Source organism: Microtus oregoni, unplaced genomic scaffold, assembly GCF_018167655.1.
Source record: "Microtus oregoni isolate MIOR12 unplaced genomic scaffold, Mior012 000048F_ref0000485, whole genome shotgun sequence".
Taxonomy (NCBI): domain Eukaryota; kingdom Metazoa; phylum Chordata; class Mammalia; order Rodentia; family Cricetidae; genus Microtus; species Microtus oregoni.
In genome coordinates, this window is record NW_024543222.1 from 2,699,439 (window position 1) to 2,717,817 (window position 18,379).

General features: G+C 55.1%; 1 protein-coding gene across 6 annotated transcripts in view; it reads right to left on the reverse strand.

Moving 5' to 3' along the window:
* Positions 1 to 18,379, reverse strand: part of Septin9 (septin 9) — a 161,414-nt gene that overhangs the window by 14,384 nt on the left and 128,651 nt on the right. Inside the window, exon 1 of one of the 6 annotated variants that reach the window (XM_041635765.1) lies at positions 17,867 to 18,083. The exons of 4 other annotated variants lie outside the window; for them this stretch is intronic. The gene's annotated coding sequence lies outside the window, so the exon portion shown is untranslated. Of the gene's footprint in view, positions 1 to 17,362; positions 17,547 to 17,866; positions 18,084 to 18,379 lie in introns of those variants that run through there. One more of the 6 variants, XM_041635764.1, reaches the window with a different exon arrangement.

Consider the following 18,379-nt stretch of genomic DNA (forward strand, 5'->3'; position numbering starts at 1 on the left):
ATTATATGTATGCATGTGTGTCTGTGTATGGGTATGTGTGCCTGAGTACAGGAGCCAAAAGAAGGCCAGAGGAGGACATCAGATCCCCGCTGGCAGCTGTGAGATGCCAGATGTGATGTTGGACTCAGTCCTCTGGAAGAGCAGCATGTGTGCTCTCAACTGCTGAGCCGTCTCTGGGCTCAGCACAGGGAGTCTTTTATCTATAGGCATTTGAGTGATTGTTTCTGGCTGGCTGGTGTGAATACCACGGTGTGAACACGGGTATGCAGGCGCTGTTGCGAGCTTAGGCTGGCTCTCCCCTTCTCCCCGCACCTCTTCCCCTTGGGCCCTCTCTTATACACAGTCTGCCTTCAGATTCACCGACTCCCCTGCCTCGTGCTCTTGAATAGTGTGATTCAGGCATAAATCACCATGCCCAGCGAGACGGATTTGGACAGACACTCGAATGTGAGCTGTTCTATTTTGAATTTTGAGGAACCAGCGAATGCATCCATGTGACTTCCAAGCACTGGAGACTGAGCTGGTGCAGGAAGGCTGCACTGTAAGACTCTATTGTACCTGGTTTCGGTTTTAAACCCCCATACGTTCCCGGCAAGAGTGCGAGGCAGCCCGGAACCCCCACTTCACAGAGGGGACAGCGCTATGCACTGACCCTTTTCTGAAACACCTCTGGATGGCCAGATGAACAAGTAAGACCTTTGCTGAACTTCTCCCTCCAAGAACCTCCCCCGTGCCTCACCTGGGTATGGACAGTGAGTCCTCTGACACCTTCCCTCTTCAACCACCCAAGGCCGCAGCCTGCTCAGGGGGCATCCTCACACCAGCAGGGGTGAAGGCACCCGCCACCAACCCCCATGAGCCATCTCTGCAACTCACAAGGCAGAGAACTGGCTCTCTGACCTCTACATGAGCGCTGTGGAATGGGTGCATGCACAAGCAGACGCAGACACGCACACACAGAGACAGACGACAGACAGAATGCTAAACTGTTCACAGATGCAACACACAATGGCGTGGCAGGCGTATCTAAGGGAACACTGCTCATCCACAAGGAGGGGTAAAGTTACGAATGAAAAATACCATACTGAGGGGCTGGAAAGACGGCTCAGAGGTTAAGAGCACTGATTGTTCTTCCAGAAGTCCTGAGTTCAATTCCCAACAACCACAGTGACTTACAACCATTTGTAATGAGATCTGTTGTTTTTTTCTGGCCGGCAGGCAGAAATGTGGGCAGAACACTGTATACATAACAAATAATAAATAAATCTTTAAAAGAAAGAAAAAAAGAAAATACCATACTGAGCTACAGAACAGATACTCCAAGGCATGAATGACTACAGGAAGCCCTCAGAAGAGGCAAATTTGCAGGGGCAGTGGAAGAGGAGATTATTTAATGAGTGGAGTTTCCCTTCATGGTGATAAAACTGCACTGGAATTAGACAGAGGCAGTGGTTACATGACGTCATGAGTAAACACCCCTGGAAGTGTTTGCTCTTCATGGTTGGGGCGAGGGAATGAGGGAAGGGGGCCAGGCACCAGGCAGGTGTTTATAGCACAGCTGGACAAAGGGTCCAGTCAGGCCACTGGCCAGCGCACAAGCTCAGGATGCCTGAGTCCCAGATGCTGACACTCAAGTTGAGGCCCTTTGGCAGATGCTAACAGGCAATGTCCTGAGCAAGTGGCCTGTCATCTCCCAGCCAAGGGTGTTCCTGAGGGGGTGGCCAGCTACCTTTGGGAGACTGACAGTGTCTCTGTGGGTCCCACTGTGCACACAGGTCCCATCCACCCCATCCTGCCCCAGACACCTGCGGGGAGCCCCGCGTTTTCTCCAGTTGATGGTAGGTACAACTGGGCCCCAAGCCACCACCATCTGCAGACAGACTTATCCACTGAGTAACAAATTCTCCCCCACCCCAGGCCCTGCCAAAGAGGACAGGATTATGTCACCCTTCACACTTACTGGGACAGGGCCATGGGCCACTGATCTTTGGGAGGGGCTCCCAGAAAGGATGGGCCATGGCTGACCTTGACCCGCTTGGCCACAAGAATGAAGGCCTAGGCCAACAGGCTTGTAAGGACAGACAGGAACCAACACCCAGGAGCCACCCATCTGGCTTCATCCTTCCTGCTGGCCTCGCTGGTCAGTATTCCAGAACTGTCCACTCCCTAACTGAACCTTTGCCTCCCTGGCCAAATGTGGGAACTGCTATGCTGGGCAGGAGCATCTGTGTGGTGCCAGGGACAGCCCAGCCACTCTCGCCCTCCCAGGACAAAGCTCTCAGAAAGTCATTGTCATTCCATTATCTTGCGTCAGCACAAGCCATGCCCAGCTCTTAAGAGCCAATACTGTTGTCCTCACACACCTTGTTCAAGCCCTACCCCTATGGCTCAGCAGAAAAGAGAGCTAACCTGTGCCTAGCATCAGGCATGACCAGCAGGGCCTACTGAGTACCGAGACACCAGTCCTTGCTCCATCTGCTGGCCTCCCAGGCCTCTGGGGTGAGAAGAATCCGCACCCATCGCCAAAATGTCAAGACCAACCTGGACTTGTGGTATATGAACACCCCCAAATATACCACATCCTCTCTGGGTGGATGTTCTGCCTCAGGTCTCAGTGTTGTTGGGGTCTCGAGCTCAGCCCCTCTCTGGGTCCCAGAGGCTGAAGGCAGAGCCCAGGATTGCCAGAACCTCCCACCCAGCTGGCTGGACAGGTCTCTCGGGGTAATGTCACTTTAATTCAGTAGTCTGAGAAAACACACCCCAGGGCCAAAGGGATGGATGTGTTCTTCAACACCAACTACTCTAGGCCCCAAATAGGGCTCCTGACTCCAGGGTTCTCTTGGCCTAAGAGATCACACATCCAGAACAAACAGGCCAAACCAAAACTCTCTATAGGACCCACACCTGGAGCAGACATCAAAGTGTCCATTTAGGGCCAAACTCCACTCCAGGAGACCCACAAAGGCTCAGAGGTAACTGTGCCAGGTGTGCGGAAGTGCACAGAGAGAGGAATGAGCCAGCTCAAAAAAAAAAAAAAAGGTGAGGGGGGAAAAAATAGCCACACGGTGGGAACCTGGTACATGCAGAGGTGAGGGACTCTAGAGCAGGAATTGCCCTGGAGAGACAGCTACCAACAGTCATGACAAGCGTGACTCCATCTCCTCAGAGTCCAGGACCACGACACCGAGTCATTCAGCAAATACATACCAAGGACTTAGGAAATACATACCTAAAGCACTAGGAAGAAGGTGAAAGGTCAGGCTTGGGCAGTGGGTGGAGGGAGCTTTACCGGCAAAGGCTCTAGATGGAGCCAGGACAACCTCCACAGGTAATAGCTCAGTGGTACAGGAATTTATGTCACACAAGGTGAAGACGCAGGGGCTGGGAGATGACTCAGCGGGTAAGAGCACTTGCTATGGAGTGACAAGGATCTGAGTTCAAGCCTCCAGCACTCATGTAAAAATCATGCATGACTCTACGTGCCAGAGATGGAGGCCGTGGAGACAAGGCAGCCCAGAAACCAGCTGGCCGGCCAACCGAGTTGAACTGACGGAGCTTCAGGATCACTGAAAGACCTTGTCACAAAAATCAGACAGGAAGATGCCGATGTGTTCCTCTGGTTTCCACATGCATGTACATCTGTACACACATACAGGCACACGGACACACAGAGACATGGACACTTTAGGGAACACAAGCATGTACATCTGTACACACATACACACACACAAACACAGACACTTTAGGGAACACATGCATGTACATCTATACACACATACACACACACGAACACAGACACTTTAGGGAACACATGCATGTACATCTGTACACACACAGACACACGCACACAGAGACACGGACACTTTAGGGAATACATGCATGTACATCTGTACACACATACACACACACGGACAGAGACACGGACACTTTAGGGAACAGAAAAATACTTAGGCTCATAGACCCAACTTAAGAGATAACTTGTAAGCCTCACGTGGTGGTACATGTCTGTAAAACCAGACACGAAGACAAAATTGAGAGTTCGAGGGGGGCTCTGGGCTACGAGTGAGTTCAGAGCCAGCCTGAGCAACATCACAAGGCTGTGTCTCAAGAACACCTGGGGTTAGCAGGGCACTAGCTTTGCACACCCAGGGCCCTGGGCTGCATCCTCAGAAGTAGGGGGTAGGATGGGGGTGGGGGACATAGAGGGCGGGGCGGGGTACAGGCAGGCTGGGCTGAGTAAGGGTCCATTGCCTGAGTTACCTCAAGCTTCCTACGTTTTACACACACACAGACCATCTGGGTCAGCGGGTCCCGCGTGGGTCAGCGGGTCCCGTGGCTGGAGAGGAGGGTGAATGAAGAAGAAACAGAGAGCTAAGGAACATGGGAGGAAAGTCAGAGGAATCCGTGTAAGGAGAAGGTGGGCTGATCCTCCTCCTAGAGAGGGCAGGCTTCACTGGGCTGTCCCCACACCGGGCTGTCTCCCTGAGAACTGTGTCTTTTCCCATCTTCTCAAGGCTGCCTTGCACTGCGCCCTGTCCCTGCTGACTCCCTGGAGCACCCTGTACGGCTCATAAATGTCACAGACGGCTTCCTGTCTTGTTCCAAGGATGGAAACACCGCATACAAATGATCGAATTTTGCAAATTCATGTGCCCGGTTTCAAAGGCCGGATTTTTAAAAAGCAAATGGCTCATCTAATTTGATAAGTAAGTCAAAATCGAATTACACTTCACACTTTGTTTGGGGCAGGAAGTGTCTCCTTGGAGTCTGGTTAAGAACATGAATGCCAGAAATATGAGACTCCTCCCCCTGCCCCCTCCCACCAGACCCCACTTGGAAACCCAACACAACTCCTTGGCCTCTGCAGAGCGAGGGCTGGGCAGAAGGAGAGCTTCCCACCTCTCCCAGCTGGAGGGCCTTCCCCAGTCCAAGTTCCAAGAGGGGACTTAACACTGCCCTGATGTGGTTTCCGCAAGCTGTTCCCTGCTGGGAGATGCCCGTGATCTTGCGACCAGTGAGGGCCTGGGAGGGACAGAGAGGCTCGCCTCAGTCCCACCGGCTCCTCTTTCATTCAATGGGGACAGGGTGGGGAGGTGTGGAGAGGCAGAGGCCCAGGCATCCCAAAGATGGGAGTAGGGTCCCCCCACTTTGGCTGCCAGCCAAGCTCCCTTCCCCCAACCTCCCCTCTATTGTGGGGAGGACTCTCAAGAAGTCCTGTATTTCTGCCAACATGGTTTCAATTGGCCCCAATCCACAGAGGCGAACTTGGACCAAGTCCAGGGGCGCCCCACCCCCTCCGAGGAGGCCTCTTCTGGTCTTCCTTTTCAATTTCTCACTAGGCAGGGCCTATTGAGACATCAATCTTAGCTCAGGGCAGGCTCCAACCTGCAAGCCCTCCTCATTCATTTCCTCAAAAGCCACTGCAGACTTCCACCACCACACCAAGGCCCCTGCGGAGCCCCCAGGTTCCTGGGTTGGAGGGAGGGCCCTCCTTCTGGCCCCATCCCCGCAGTAGTCTGCCACAGGGCAGAATCAGGAAGGCGGCCCTGACTCTGCTCGCCCCCAGGAATCCCTAACTGCAACACCTGCACCCAACAATCCGGCCCTACCCGGGACCCCACTGAAATGTCCTTCTGGCTGCTGGACCACAGATGCCCTTTGCTCTTGGCAAATGTTGACGGAGAAAGAAGGGGGTGGAAGAGAGCACCCTCGATCACCCCCGCCCCGCCACGGACTGGTGGACACTGGCCATTTATTACAAGAATTTCCTCTTATCAGTGATGTCCCCCAAGGGGAGAGGGGACAGAACTGCTTCCCTACCCTTTGACCCCTCTCCTATCAGCAGGCTGTCAGCTGTTGATATACACCAGAGCTTGGGGGGGGGTGTGAAACATGGGCAAAGGCTCCCCCAATTTATGAAGTCACTTGAAATAACAACAAGCAGACAAAGTCCCCCTGCCAGAAATCCTGTGGACAAAGGCCTCACCCCAGAGATACCAAGTAGGTCCCATCTGTGCAGGTCTGCTGAGACCGATGAAGACTTCCTGATGTCTGGCTCACCCTCGGAGGGGGGAAGGGACTAAAGACGGAGTCTTAAGGGCCAGGCAGAAAGAAGCTTGTCTGGTATGGTGCAAGGTAGCCTGACCACGGGACCCCTTAAAGAAGAAACCTCTGACTGTCCAAGAAGGCAGGAGAACACAGAGATGAGTGGCTCCCACCTGTGGCCCCAGATCCCTGTCTTAGGGAGGCTCTAACACTCAGGAATTCCAGCCACTAGTCTGGGGACCTGCAGACCTCTGTACATGATCCCTGTGTCTCAGCTTAGAAGGTGGCCCACCCAACTGTGTCTGCCTCAGGGAGGACTTTCAGATGCCTAAAAGTCTTCTCTGAGGAGAGTCAATGGACTGAGTGGGGCAAATGCATCATGACAGCCTATGACAGTACCCAAAAGGACAAGCCAGCAGTGTCAAATACTACCTGAACTGAGGAAAAGGACGGGTGGATGGATGGATGGGTGGATGGGTAGATGGATGGATGGATGGATGGATGGATGGGTGGGTGGATGGATGCGTGGGTGGGTGGATGGATGTGTGGGTGGATGAATGGATGGGTGAGTGGGTAGATGGATAGATGGATGAATAGGTGGGTGGGTGGGTGGATGGATGGGTGAGTGGGGGAATGGGTGGAGAGGTGGGCAGATAGATAAATGCTCATCATGGCTCAGTAGGCAAGTTCCAGGGCTCTTTGTGCCAGGTCCTGTACAAGGGAGGCATTTGCTATCTATGGCTACAGCCCCGTCCAGGTCTGTGTGTGCAAGAACCACCTGGAAAAGTGCATGACCTCTGACCCCATCCCCTCACTACTGGAAACGGCACCTTCACGCCATCCAGCCGCTATATCATGGTGCCCTTCCTTGCCATCACCACAAATCTAGGCAGGGTCTCTCGTTCAAGGCTGCGTATGCTGTTAGCTCTGACATCCTATCTCCCAGGTGCACTGAAATCACGTTCCTGCACGTCTGTACCTGGATATGACACAGGTCCCAGGGAGCCAAACTCGGCTTGTGCTTTACCCACAGAACTGTCGCCCCAGCCTCAGAAGGGCAGTTCTGACACACACCCTAATCTGGCTCTGTCTCTGCTTCAAACCATAGCTGGTGTCCAAAGCACCCAGGGCAACTCAGGAATCCAGGCCCTTTACCTTCTCCCACCTGTCATACCACGGGACGGTGGGGCTGAGTGAATAACTGAGTTTCATGCCACGGCATCCTCACGTATCAAACGAGGCGATATCCTCTCAAGAGACAACAAAGACGCAGGGTGACAGCTACAGAACCCACGACTCGTGCAGCTGTTGTCAGTAAAATGCACACTCCACCCCCTCCACTTTCCAAACATACAAACGCCTTCCAGTCTCCTCTCAGATCTTCAAACGAGGCTCCTCAGCATCAGCCTGTCTAGAACATTCTTTCCCTGCTGCTTCTGGGACCTCCCCCCCCCCGCCGCCATCTTCCCAGGGCTGCTGATCTATGCTAGTGGGTTTCCCTGCTTTCCTATGCTGCACAGTGCGCAGTAAACATGCCTTGACTGTTCGTGACAGAAGAGCTTCTCACATCCGAGTCGCAGGACACTGCGAACGACTGGCTGGCTGGCTGGCTGGCTGGGCGCTTGGCGTGACTATCTGCTTCCCTTTCCTCAGGACCTTCTCTTTCTCTGTTCCCCCATCAGCCTGCTTGCCCGCCCCCACCCAGGCCTCCTAAACAAAGTGCTCACTCGTGCCTTCCCAGGGCACGTGTGTGCACACGCATGAATCTCTGTATGTGCTCCGGCACCCAAATGTGATACTAACAACTTCGGATGCTGTCACCTGTGGGAGCTGAATAGAGCCCAGGAAGGGAGCATACTAAGGAAAAGAGGTCCCAGGAAGCTTAAATGAGGGTCTAGTGAGGAAAACTGCTCAGAAGTATTGATGGGGTCAAAGGTGAGATGAGAGACTGGGGGTCAGGGTGGCTCCTGGCTGGGCTTTAGTCCTATCTCCTCTCTATGTCACCTTAACGCCAATGCTGGGGGCTCAATGCCAGGGTCTCAGGAAAGCACTCACAGCAGGGTTCAGACCTGAGCCCTGAGCGAGAGAAGACACCACAGCAGGGCAAGCAGGCAGCAATGGAGGACAGGGTCCTCACCTGGGCCTCCATCACTGAGAACACTTTTGTCCCATTCAGTGAAGCCTGGCCTACTATGCCCCATAGCGGGATTGTGTCACATGACCATCAACGAAGCACTGTCTAGAAGAAATATCACTGCTACCTGGTTCTTCCAGAGACACTGATGCTTTGGATATTTTGTAGCTAGAGCAGGGAAAACCACGAGACAGTATGTCTGGCAGCCCAGATCTCAGCAGGGCTCACACAGGTTGCAAAGTGAATCAGTGGTTGAGACATAATAAAGAACTCAACGGAAACACCCCCCCCCCCACACACACACATCAAGCCGGGCCATTGGCACTGCCTGAACAGTCACTGGGCAGACTTGCCTTGTGTGTGTGGCTCTCTACAGTCTACCAGCCAGTCACAGTCACTGCACGGCTTCACACAGCCGCCCTCCCTGTCCGTATGCAAACAGTAATTAGCGACATCACAAGAAGGCCGCGAATAACACGGTTCTCAGAACCCAACAATGACAGACCGCTCAATGAGGAGGTACAGGGGTCTCCAAACTGCTGGGGCCCACCATGCCCCCTCCCAGCTCACATCCCCGGCACCCTCAGCTTCTTCCTCCACCTCTTCCCAGAACCAGGACTGAGCCAGACCTATTACGGGATGTAAGCAACCGACCTCCAGGAAAACTGTGTGGCCTCCACTGGATGGTCCTCAGCCAGAGCCGGAACCTGCAGCCTGGGAGCCTGTCTTCTCCCAGGGCCCCTTCAACCCTGGCTCTGGGAAGGAACAACATTCATATGGTAATTTCTCCAGGAACAACAAGGGCTGGAGACAGAAGGAGGAGCCCTGGCAAACTTCTGGAAGCTGTGCCCAATGGGCCTTCCAAGTTGGCTGTCCCTAAAAAGCGGACACAGGGGTGGGGCACAGTCACAGAAGGATGGGGGTGCTGCAGGTGGCGGGGAGCGAGGGGGGAGCACGAACTTCACAGTGCCTGTGGTTGGATGGTTCTCATTTATTTTTTGGTTTACTCTGTGGTGGTGGTGGTGGTGATGATGAGGGTAACCAAACAGTCCAGAAATGCTCCCCATAGACGGTGGCCCCATGGACACCAAGCTCCCCTGCATACATACACTGCACCTCCCCTAGGAAGGCTGCTTCCCTGGGTTGAAGCCTGTAAGGTGTGTGGGGGAGAGTTCGTCCTCACCTCACCCCACCCCATCTAGACATCTTGATCAGATGAGCTTTTTCTGTAAGTTAAAGAATTAAGGTTGGAAAAATCTCCGGTGTAAGGAAGAAACCGAAAGTTGACTGTCCTTGTGTGTCTGCGGCTCCTCTCCCTCCACGTCTGTGTACCAGGGACCTAAGTCATAGTAGGCCCTCCTGTCTCTCTCCCACTGTACCTGCTCACCGCCTCCTGCAAGGAAGACAGAACACGCGCAGCCTTCAGTTACCCTCGCCACCACTTTCTGGGCCCTGGACTGGCAGAGGAATCCAGAAATCAGGGGCCTGCTCTTTGCTTCCCACCTGTGCCCCTCACCACACTCCTCAGCCTCTGGGGATACAGGGAAGCTTAGGGCACCCTGAGGGTGACCCCTTGAGAGAAGGAGAGGGAGGGGGCTGCTCAGAGGCAGCTGGAACAAGCATGGTGCCCCTCACCAGGCCAGGGCCATGCTCAGCTACCTGGCTTAGAAACACTGGTCATGTAACCCAGCAGTTTCCCAAGAGAGGTGGAAACAGACATGGGATGAGGAGAACCTGTGCTCGATACTCATGGCAGAAGCACTCATAGTGCCCCAGAGTGGACGCTGGCCTAAGGGTCCTCATCTGACAGCCATGAACACAAAATACAGTCCCACCCTGCAATGGAGCATCCTTCCTCCACGAAAAGAGGTACAATTGCACAGGGAAAAAAACAGCACACATGTGGTTCAGTTCTATGGAGGCTTAGGGACCCAGTGGGCACCCCTGAGTGTGTGAGGGGGCTGTCCATCTTTTCTCTACTTGCTTCTCTAGAGAACTGTGATGTGCATAGAATCTGCTGGCCTCACTAGACAATCCTGCGCTTAAGACTCAGAAGTGCGAGGTCATCCTCAGCTACATAGTGAGTTTGGGGCAACTAGGCTACATGAAACCCTGTCACAAAAACAACAGCTGTACGATGGCCTGGCAGTGTGCGCACATTCTCAACACACGAGTGGGCAGTGTCCACCTCACCCATAGCTGTCCATGCCCAGCCTGCAGCCCCACGAACAGGGCTGTGTGGCTCCCACAGGGACAACCTCCCCATGTGCAGCCCCCGTGAGAATAGGCTCCGAGTGGCTTGCCTTTTCACCACCCCCCTCCTCGTGGTCATGCTCAGAAAGGTCTGTGGATTTTAAAGTGTCCCTGTGTGCCATAGACTGGAGTCAGTCAAGTCCCCAAAAGACACTTTTAAATAAAGGAGGGCAGCAATAGAAACAGCCAGGCACACAGGAAAGGGCTAAGTGTAGGTTCCAACGTCTCTGGGCAGTAACGACACTAGGGAAAACCTCCTTCTCATTCCTGTTCCAAAGACTAAGAGCCCAGGCCTTGCAGCTCTCTGCATCCAGAGTCGAGGGATCCAGAAGCAGGGGCTGCTGGGCCCCCAACAGGGGCCTTGAACCCCAGAAGGGCATGACCTCCTCCCAGGAGTGAGGTGAGCCCCCCACCTATTAGGGCCACATGACACCAGAGGGAGAGGTACCTCTGGATGGTCCAAGGTTAAATGAACAGAGGGACTGACTTAACAAGGCACAAGGTGGGGGCGTTCATAACTTCCTACACTACCCCAAACTCCCAGGCCTCTCGGGGGGTCAGCACCCCCAGCTCCCATGCACTAGGAATGGAGAAGGCTCTGCTGCTGCCTCAGCAGACAGACCAACAGTGCCGCCCAGGCAGGGAAGCCACCTGTGTCCCGTGTATCCTCTTGAATCTGATAATGGGCCTGGCTGGGGGCAGCAAAGTCCTCCCAGACAGAGACCTGGTCACAGTCACCTTGGCTTGTCCTACATGGGACAGACGCTCCACGGCCCTTCATCTGTGAACCAGGGAAAGCAGAGCAAGGTGGCTGTGGCCCCGGGGCAGCCTCGGGGTGCTATAGGAGGTGCCACCAGGAGTCCAGACTACAGTTAACACTGAGCAGGCTAGGAAGCGGGTGCAGGAAAACAGCTGAGCACCAGTCTGGGAGCAGCCTGGCTGTTCCCGGGCGAGCAGGAAGCAGGCAAGGTCTGAGGGAGGGTGGTGGGGGAGTGGCACTTGGGACACCAGCTTTTAAAGTAGCGGTTGGTTGTGGGGGCACCCCGGACATTTCCTTACTTGCTTTCCAGGATCCGGGGACCCACACTCTCAAAGTTCTCCTCCACCCCCTGAACACACCTACGCTGCCAAACCCAGAGCAGCCCCTCCCCGCCCTGCCGTCTCACACCAGAACTATCTTGGCTTCAGCGCAGTTGAAATCTTAGGGCCCCAGGTGCCACCTCCACGTCACGCCCTGGGACTTATTGCCCAATAGGTGCAGAAACTTCTAGAAGACCTATCTTGTGTGCTTAGTGCTCAGCAGCAGCTGCAGCCCAGGGCACTTAGACCTCTACTCTCCATATCCTATGTGAATAGACTGGACTAGCTCCATTCACCCCGGAAAGCTTCATAGAGCTGTCAACCACATGAAGTTAGCAAGAGGAACAGAACCTGGCCGCACAATTCCGAAATGTCTACGTCCTGACGTCATGTATATCCTTGGGGGAGAGCACTGAGACCAGGTCTCATCACGTAGCCTAGGTCAGCCTCAAACTCACGTTCTTCCTGCCTCTACCTCCAGACTGCTAGGGTGACGGGTGAACCACTCCAGTGTTAAAGCTTGCAGTGAGTTAGTCTCGAAGCCAGCTTGGTGCCAGAAGCTCACAAGACACTGGCCTGGGTCCTTCAGGGACCTGTTGCGTGTCCCACAGCAGAGGCAGCCCCAGTACCTTGACCCTGGTCTCCTGACCCACAATGGGTCTCTCAACCACCCTGCAATGGTTTGGAAGCTTCTGCCCCTCCCCCACTCTCTCTCCTCTTCACCTTCCTAAACAAGCCTTCACTGGAGCCAAATCAGGCTCCCACGTCTTGACTTTAGGTCTTCCATGTTGAGCTAACCCTACTTTATCAAGGTTTCAGGCTTTACCTAGGATGTTCCGCTCTCTGGGAGCTGAGTCACCCTCTTTTCTGCCTTCCAGGGTTCTCAGCATCTTTGGGGTACTAAGTATATGAGTGAAGGTGGGCACCCCATAAACCTGGGTGGAAAATACACTGGAGAATGTCACAACTCTGCCACTGTCCAGAAGGGCCTGGCACGGTAGTGGCTGAACTGATAGCCAAGGGCCCAACTCGCAGGGACAACAGCCTCCTCCCTCCCAACACACGTTCTGCACTGGGCACGCTCCAGAAGTCACTAGCAAGAGGAAGTCACAACTCTCCAAGATGCCACTGGGTTCATTGGGTCCCTGGGAGCCAGGCCAACCTTCCCACATGGCGGCAGAGACAAAGAATCAGCCTCTCAGGTTGTTGGGGATTTTTGACTTTGCTCAGGGAGGCTCAATGGGGGAACCTCATTCATAGCCTAACCAAGTTTGTACTATAAGCTTGGCTTAGCCTTTGATAAGGAAGAGGCTCAGGGCTGGGGAGTCAGTTCACTGGGCCAAGGGCTTCCGGCACAAGCATGAGGATTGGAGTTGGATCCCTTAGAACCCACACTGAAAGACGGGTGTGTGGTGAGCCCTGGTAATCCCAGTAATCCCAGAACTGGGAAGGAGGCAGGTGGGTTCTTGTTCCTGGACAGCCAGCCTGACTGAGTGGGTAAGCTCCAGGTAAAAGTGATGAGGCCTATGCCAAAATACAAAAATACAGTGAGATAGCCCCCGAGCTTGGCACGCACATGCGTGTGTGCACACATACACGCACACATGTACACACACCAAGCAGAAAAGCCAGGCACCCCTACAGAGACATCAGTCACCAAGCCACCAAGCTTCAGTTATGGGAGAAAGGCAGGGAGGAAAAACCCCCTCAAGGTCCCTAAGCTAACCTTGGTGGAACCACAGAACATTTGGATCGAAGCAGAAAATCTGAGGTCACACAAGGCTGGCCATTCATTCACTCAAACATTAACCAAGTGAGCACCTAGGTCATCCAGAATGGGGACACAGAAATCGATAAACCTTAGTGCCCACTGAGAAGGGCAGGCAGGACACTAACATCGCCACCGAACAGGAGGGCCAGCTGCAGCCACATTCAGGGCCAGACTAAGCAGGAGACCTGTGTGGCACTCTGCAGGACCTATCTTATCTCCCCCTCCAGTGGTGACAGGCACCTGGAAGGAGGCCTGGGAGATAAGAGATCCTGATAAGGACAGAGTTCTGAGAGCGTTCCACTGTGAAAACACAACTGTCCCCACGACCTCTGGTGACCAAGGCATGCTCGGGGCCCAGCACCCAAACGCAGGAAATCCTGCATGGTGGCACGTCCCTGTCATTCCAGCACATGGGAGGCTAAAGCAAGAGGCCGGCCTAGGTCACAGAATCACCAAAAAGGAGGCGGAGTTACAGCTCAGCTAGTGGGGTCCTCACTTAGCATGGGGTGCTTACTTAGCATGGACGAAGCCTTGGGTTCGGTCCCCAGGAGGATCAGAAGTACAGGCCATCTTTGGGCAGAGAGGGCAGTTTAGTCCCTGCCTCAAATGACTCACAGATCAGGGCGATGTCAGGCCCAGGATGAGGACCTGCAATTGACTGAGTGTCAATTAGGAAGACTGGGTGTCAGTGACTTGGTATCAGTCCTCAAGTGGCCAGCACCTCAGGATGCCCCCCCAACAGCTCTTGGCTTCAGGAAGATGCTAAGCAATTAGGAGGGGGCGGAGTCCAGGGCAAGATCCACCCACTGTACACATATTAGAATATCTGTAAGATGGTGCTTAAGCCAGCTGCCCTAGCCCCTCGGCCAGTCAATAGCCTTGTACCTTAAAGAAAAATTTTAGTGTGCGTGTGTGTGTGTGTGTGTGTGTGTGTGTGTGAGTGTGTGTGAGATGGCACAGTGCATGTGTAAAGGTCAGAGGTGACAGTTCTCTCCTTCTACCCTGTGGAGTCCAGGACAGAACTCACACTGTTAAGGCCGACAGCAAGCATCTTGTTTTGTTTTGTTTTTCAATATGGGGGCTTTTCTGTGTAGGCCTGGTTGTCCTGGAACTCACTCGGAGACCTGCCTGCCTCTGCCTCCGGAGGGCTGGGATTAAAGGAGGTATACCACCATGACCCAGCGTGACAGCAAGTATCTTGGCCCAGTGGGCCATCTCACTGGCCCCAGGAGTTTGTGTCTTTCACGACCCTTCCTAAAGGAAGCCAAGGCCCCAACCGTGGGAAGAAGTGAGCTGGGTACAATAGGAGGGTGAGCTCATCTTGCAGGGGTGGGCAGTGGCACCAGATGAGTGCGGACAGCAGATCAGGGCGGCTGCGGGGAGATGAGATCAGGCTCCGTGGTCTTAGTACAAAGCCCTCTTGACCAGGCTCCCAGCCTGGGATGGTGAGTTCCTCTGGGTGCATAGCAGAGAGCAGACTGAAGAACCACCAGCACCCTCAGGCACCAAGGCAGGCTCAGCGTGCAGCCAAGTGGGTGGGGTGGGGATTCCTGCAGCGGCAGAAACCCTGCAGGCAGAGGTCTGCAGGGCAGAGTGCAGAAGCGAACACCTCCCCAGATGCAGGTAGGAGCCCCCAGCCCCACTCCACTCACAAAACGTAGAGCATGCAGCTCTGCAGAGCAGCCGCCCTGAGAAGTCCTCCTTGGGAAGGAGGCCAAGGCTCAGGAGTTCCTAAGGGCAGGTTTCTACCTGCCGGAGGAACAGAGAGGGAGCTCAATAAACAAATCAAAGCTTGATGCTGGGAGCGGAGTCTGAAGAGGTGCCGGCTACAGGGGGAGTTGGCTGGAAACACCTCTAAAGACCAAACTGGAGGAAGTCGGACGCACTTGGTGGAGGACCTGGCAATATTGGCCTAGTCTACGGTGAAGGTGATGGTGATGGTGAAGGTGATGAGGGGGGGATGGTAAGTAGGCAGGAGGCCCACCTAGCCTCTGCCCCAACAGCCACTGGGTTTTTTGACTATTTGCATTAAAATAAAGCTGTTCTTCCCACACACAGGGTCAGGGAGTGAGAGAGGAAGCCTAGAAACTTCCGGGGTGGTGTGGGAAAGCAGATAGAGACTGTGCTGTGTGGGGAACGGGAGAGCGGAAATGGAGCCTCGGTGCCGGCTTCCTAGAGACCTTTGACACAGGCAGGGAATCTGTGCCGCCCCCAGGCCGCGGGGCCTTCTCTGTACAAGGGGGCCTCGGCCCCAAGCAGAGCCACCCTATCTGACAAGAGCATTGACATAACAGGAAGTCGGGGAGGATATTGTGGCAGGGAAGGGAGGGGGTGGGGAGCACAGGCAACAGCACTGGGGTTGCCCAATGAGTAGCGGGCTCCTATGGCAAGGTCCCAGAGCTCTTCCCACAGCTAGGGATAGCGGGTCTGGGGCTCAGAAGACTCCATAGGCCAAAGAAGGCCCTGGACTTGGCATGATGGGTCTTGTCTCACACTTGCTCACAGGAGCTGGCTTCCACCTAGGGTCGTCACCACCCCGCACACAGTAGGTTCTTCTTCGTACCAGCTCAGCTGTCACCGTGATGGGGGCTACCGGGTAGACACAGTAGATGGCACAGAATCTGGGGTGAACCAATATGGAAATGACCAGTGTTCTGAAGGGGCGGGCCAGGTCAGTCAAAACTCAGGACCCCAGTTCGGGTCCTACCCAGGCATGGTGCCACACACCTATAAATCCCTGCATTCAGGAGGCTGAGGCAGTAGGATTGCTATGAGTTCAAAGCTTCCTTCTGTAGCTACCCCACACCACGAAAGAGACCCAAGAAGAGAAGGATGAGCTACCTTTCTCAGCAGGCCTCGGGTGCAGGCTGGCTGCCTATCCAGAGGATTAATAAGCACATTTTCCCTATTTGCTGAAAAGGAGCCCCTGGCTGCCAAGGGAAGCTGAGCAAGGCGAGTGAAAGACATCGTGTAGAAATGCCCCACGAGCCCCATGAAGCTAGAAGCCAACTGTGAATGAAGGAGGCCCCACAGCATTGCAGGGAACGTTGCTGTCCCCTGGATCTTCCACATGAGATCCCAACCAAATTCCATCTCTGCCCAACACAGAGTGGCCAGAACCCGCTCCTGCCCCCCCCCCCCCGCCCTCCCCGGCGGTCCATTTTTCTCAAAGAAAGGAATCTCACACTCCTCTGGGGGAGCAGACATACTGCTCCCCAGGCCTCTGACCAAGAGCCCGCAGCTTTTCCTAAGAACTGGGGTGGGGGTGGGGGGTGCTTAGGCGGTCTTCCGGCATTTGCTGTCCCTCTGTGTTTGGGTGCCAGCGACCACTCTCAGTGCTGGCTGGGGTCCCTCGCAAGGTCTTAGCTGCAAACCCTGCTGGAGGACACTGCCTGCCCTGGCTCTGACACACAGCACAGGTTCCAACACATGGCTCCAGAAGGCAGACACCCCCATCGCACATTCTCTAGCAAAACAGATGCATACCAAACCCCCACCCCACCCAGCAACACCCTCCTGGGCTCAGCACATCTCAAGAACCCCAGGCCAACGGGCGGTACACATATTTGATGGTGGGGTCCCCATCACGGTTCACCCCTGCGGTCTCTGATTTGCCACCTAAGAGCCGGCAGTAACTAGTTTCCAGCCAGAGCTGGAAGCCGCCCACTCTTAGAAGCTGATAACTCTGGGTAGAGAGATTTTTGCAAGAAGCATCCAGTTCACCTCTCCTTCTGCCCTGGCTGGATATCAGAAGCCCCTTGTGGGGCAACGTGCTTCAAGACACTCCCATCACTCGGCAGAGTTGGCCAAACGTTTACAAAAAGATAGCTGTGACCACACAAAGTCCCTTTTTCTTCTATTCTGCGATCGAAAATCTGGTTCCCGCGTGGAGACCCGGCATCCCGCCACCCATTCTCCCAGGAACCCAGGGCTGAGCTGCCAGCCAGAGCCCCCAGGCTCCGGGGCTACCTGGATCCCAGTCCCACTACACCCATCACGGCTGGCTAGGCGGGCCCCACCACCTGGAGGCCCCCGGAGCAGGCTGTGAGAGGGTGGAAGAACAAAGAGCGAGGACTCACCCCAGCAGCTGAAAGTCGGGCTGCCTGGACGCTGGAGCGCTGCGGCCCGCCCACCGGGTCACATGGCTCGGAGCCGAGCAGAGGATCAAAGGGGCTTTGTGGCCTCGGAACAAGGAGCCTCCCAGAGTGTGGGGCAGAGAGGTAGGAGGGCTCAGGACGGCCTGCAGAGGGAGGCTTGCTGGGGAACTGCTCCGAGGGGCAGGGCGAGGGGACGAGGAGGCGGGGAGAGGCGCACCGGCTGCAGGCGACAGCGGCAGGGTGAGCCTAAGGCCTCCGCGCTCAACACACCAAGGAGCAGTCTGGGCCACTAAGAGGAAAATGACAGGGTACACAGGATGGACCTTGGAGCCCTGCTGCTGTCCTAGCCTTTAACCTGTGTTTGCCCAAATCTGTGCCAGCCCAGAACCATGCGACCTCTTCCCAGCCAGGATGGCTTTCCACTGACCCTGGGCATGGTACCAGGCCTGGCTCCACCCCACACCCGATCAGATAACAGGCACGCACCTTGGTTTTCAGGCAGCCTTCTGTGTTTTGGTAGGGCTCGCCTCCTTCTCCGAAGCCCTGACCCCCAGAGGCTTCTGGGCAACTGAGACAGCACAGGCACCCTGCTTAAGAGGGCTCTGCTGGCTGCAACCAAAGGAGGGGAAAGCAGGAGAAAAAGGCAAGACCCCGGGGGCTGGGCTGGCTCACCCTGACTCTCTGCTCTGGAGCCTCAGGGACTCCGAATTATTCTGACGCCTGCTTCTTCCCACTGCTCCCTATCCTCCTTGGGGGCTGGGCAGTGAGTCAGTAGTCTGCCCCTCCCACTCCTTACAGACCCCTGTGATGTTCTGGGACCCTGAGAGGGATGAGCCAGGGGGTCCAAAGATAGGAGCTGACACTTCTGGGGCTGGGGCTAGGGCTGGGCCTGGAGGATGGGATCTGCCAGACCCCATAACCTCTGACCTGGAATGAGTCACTCCCAGGCTCAGGCATGGCCACGGTGGCCCTAGGCCAGCTCCCACACTGGGAGTGCTG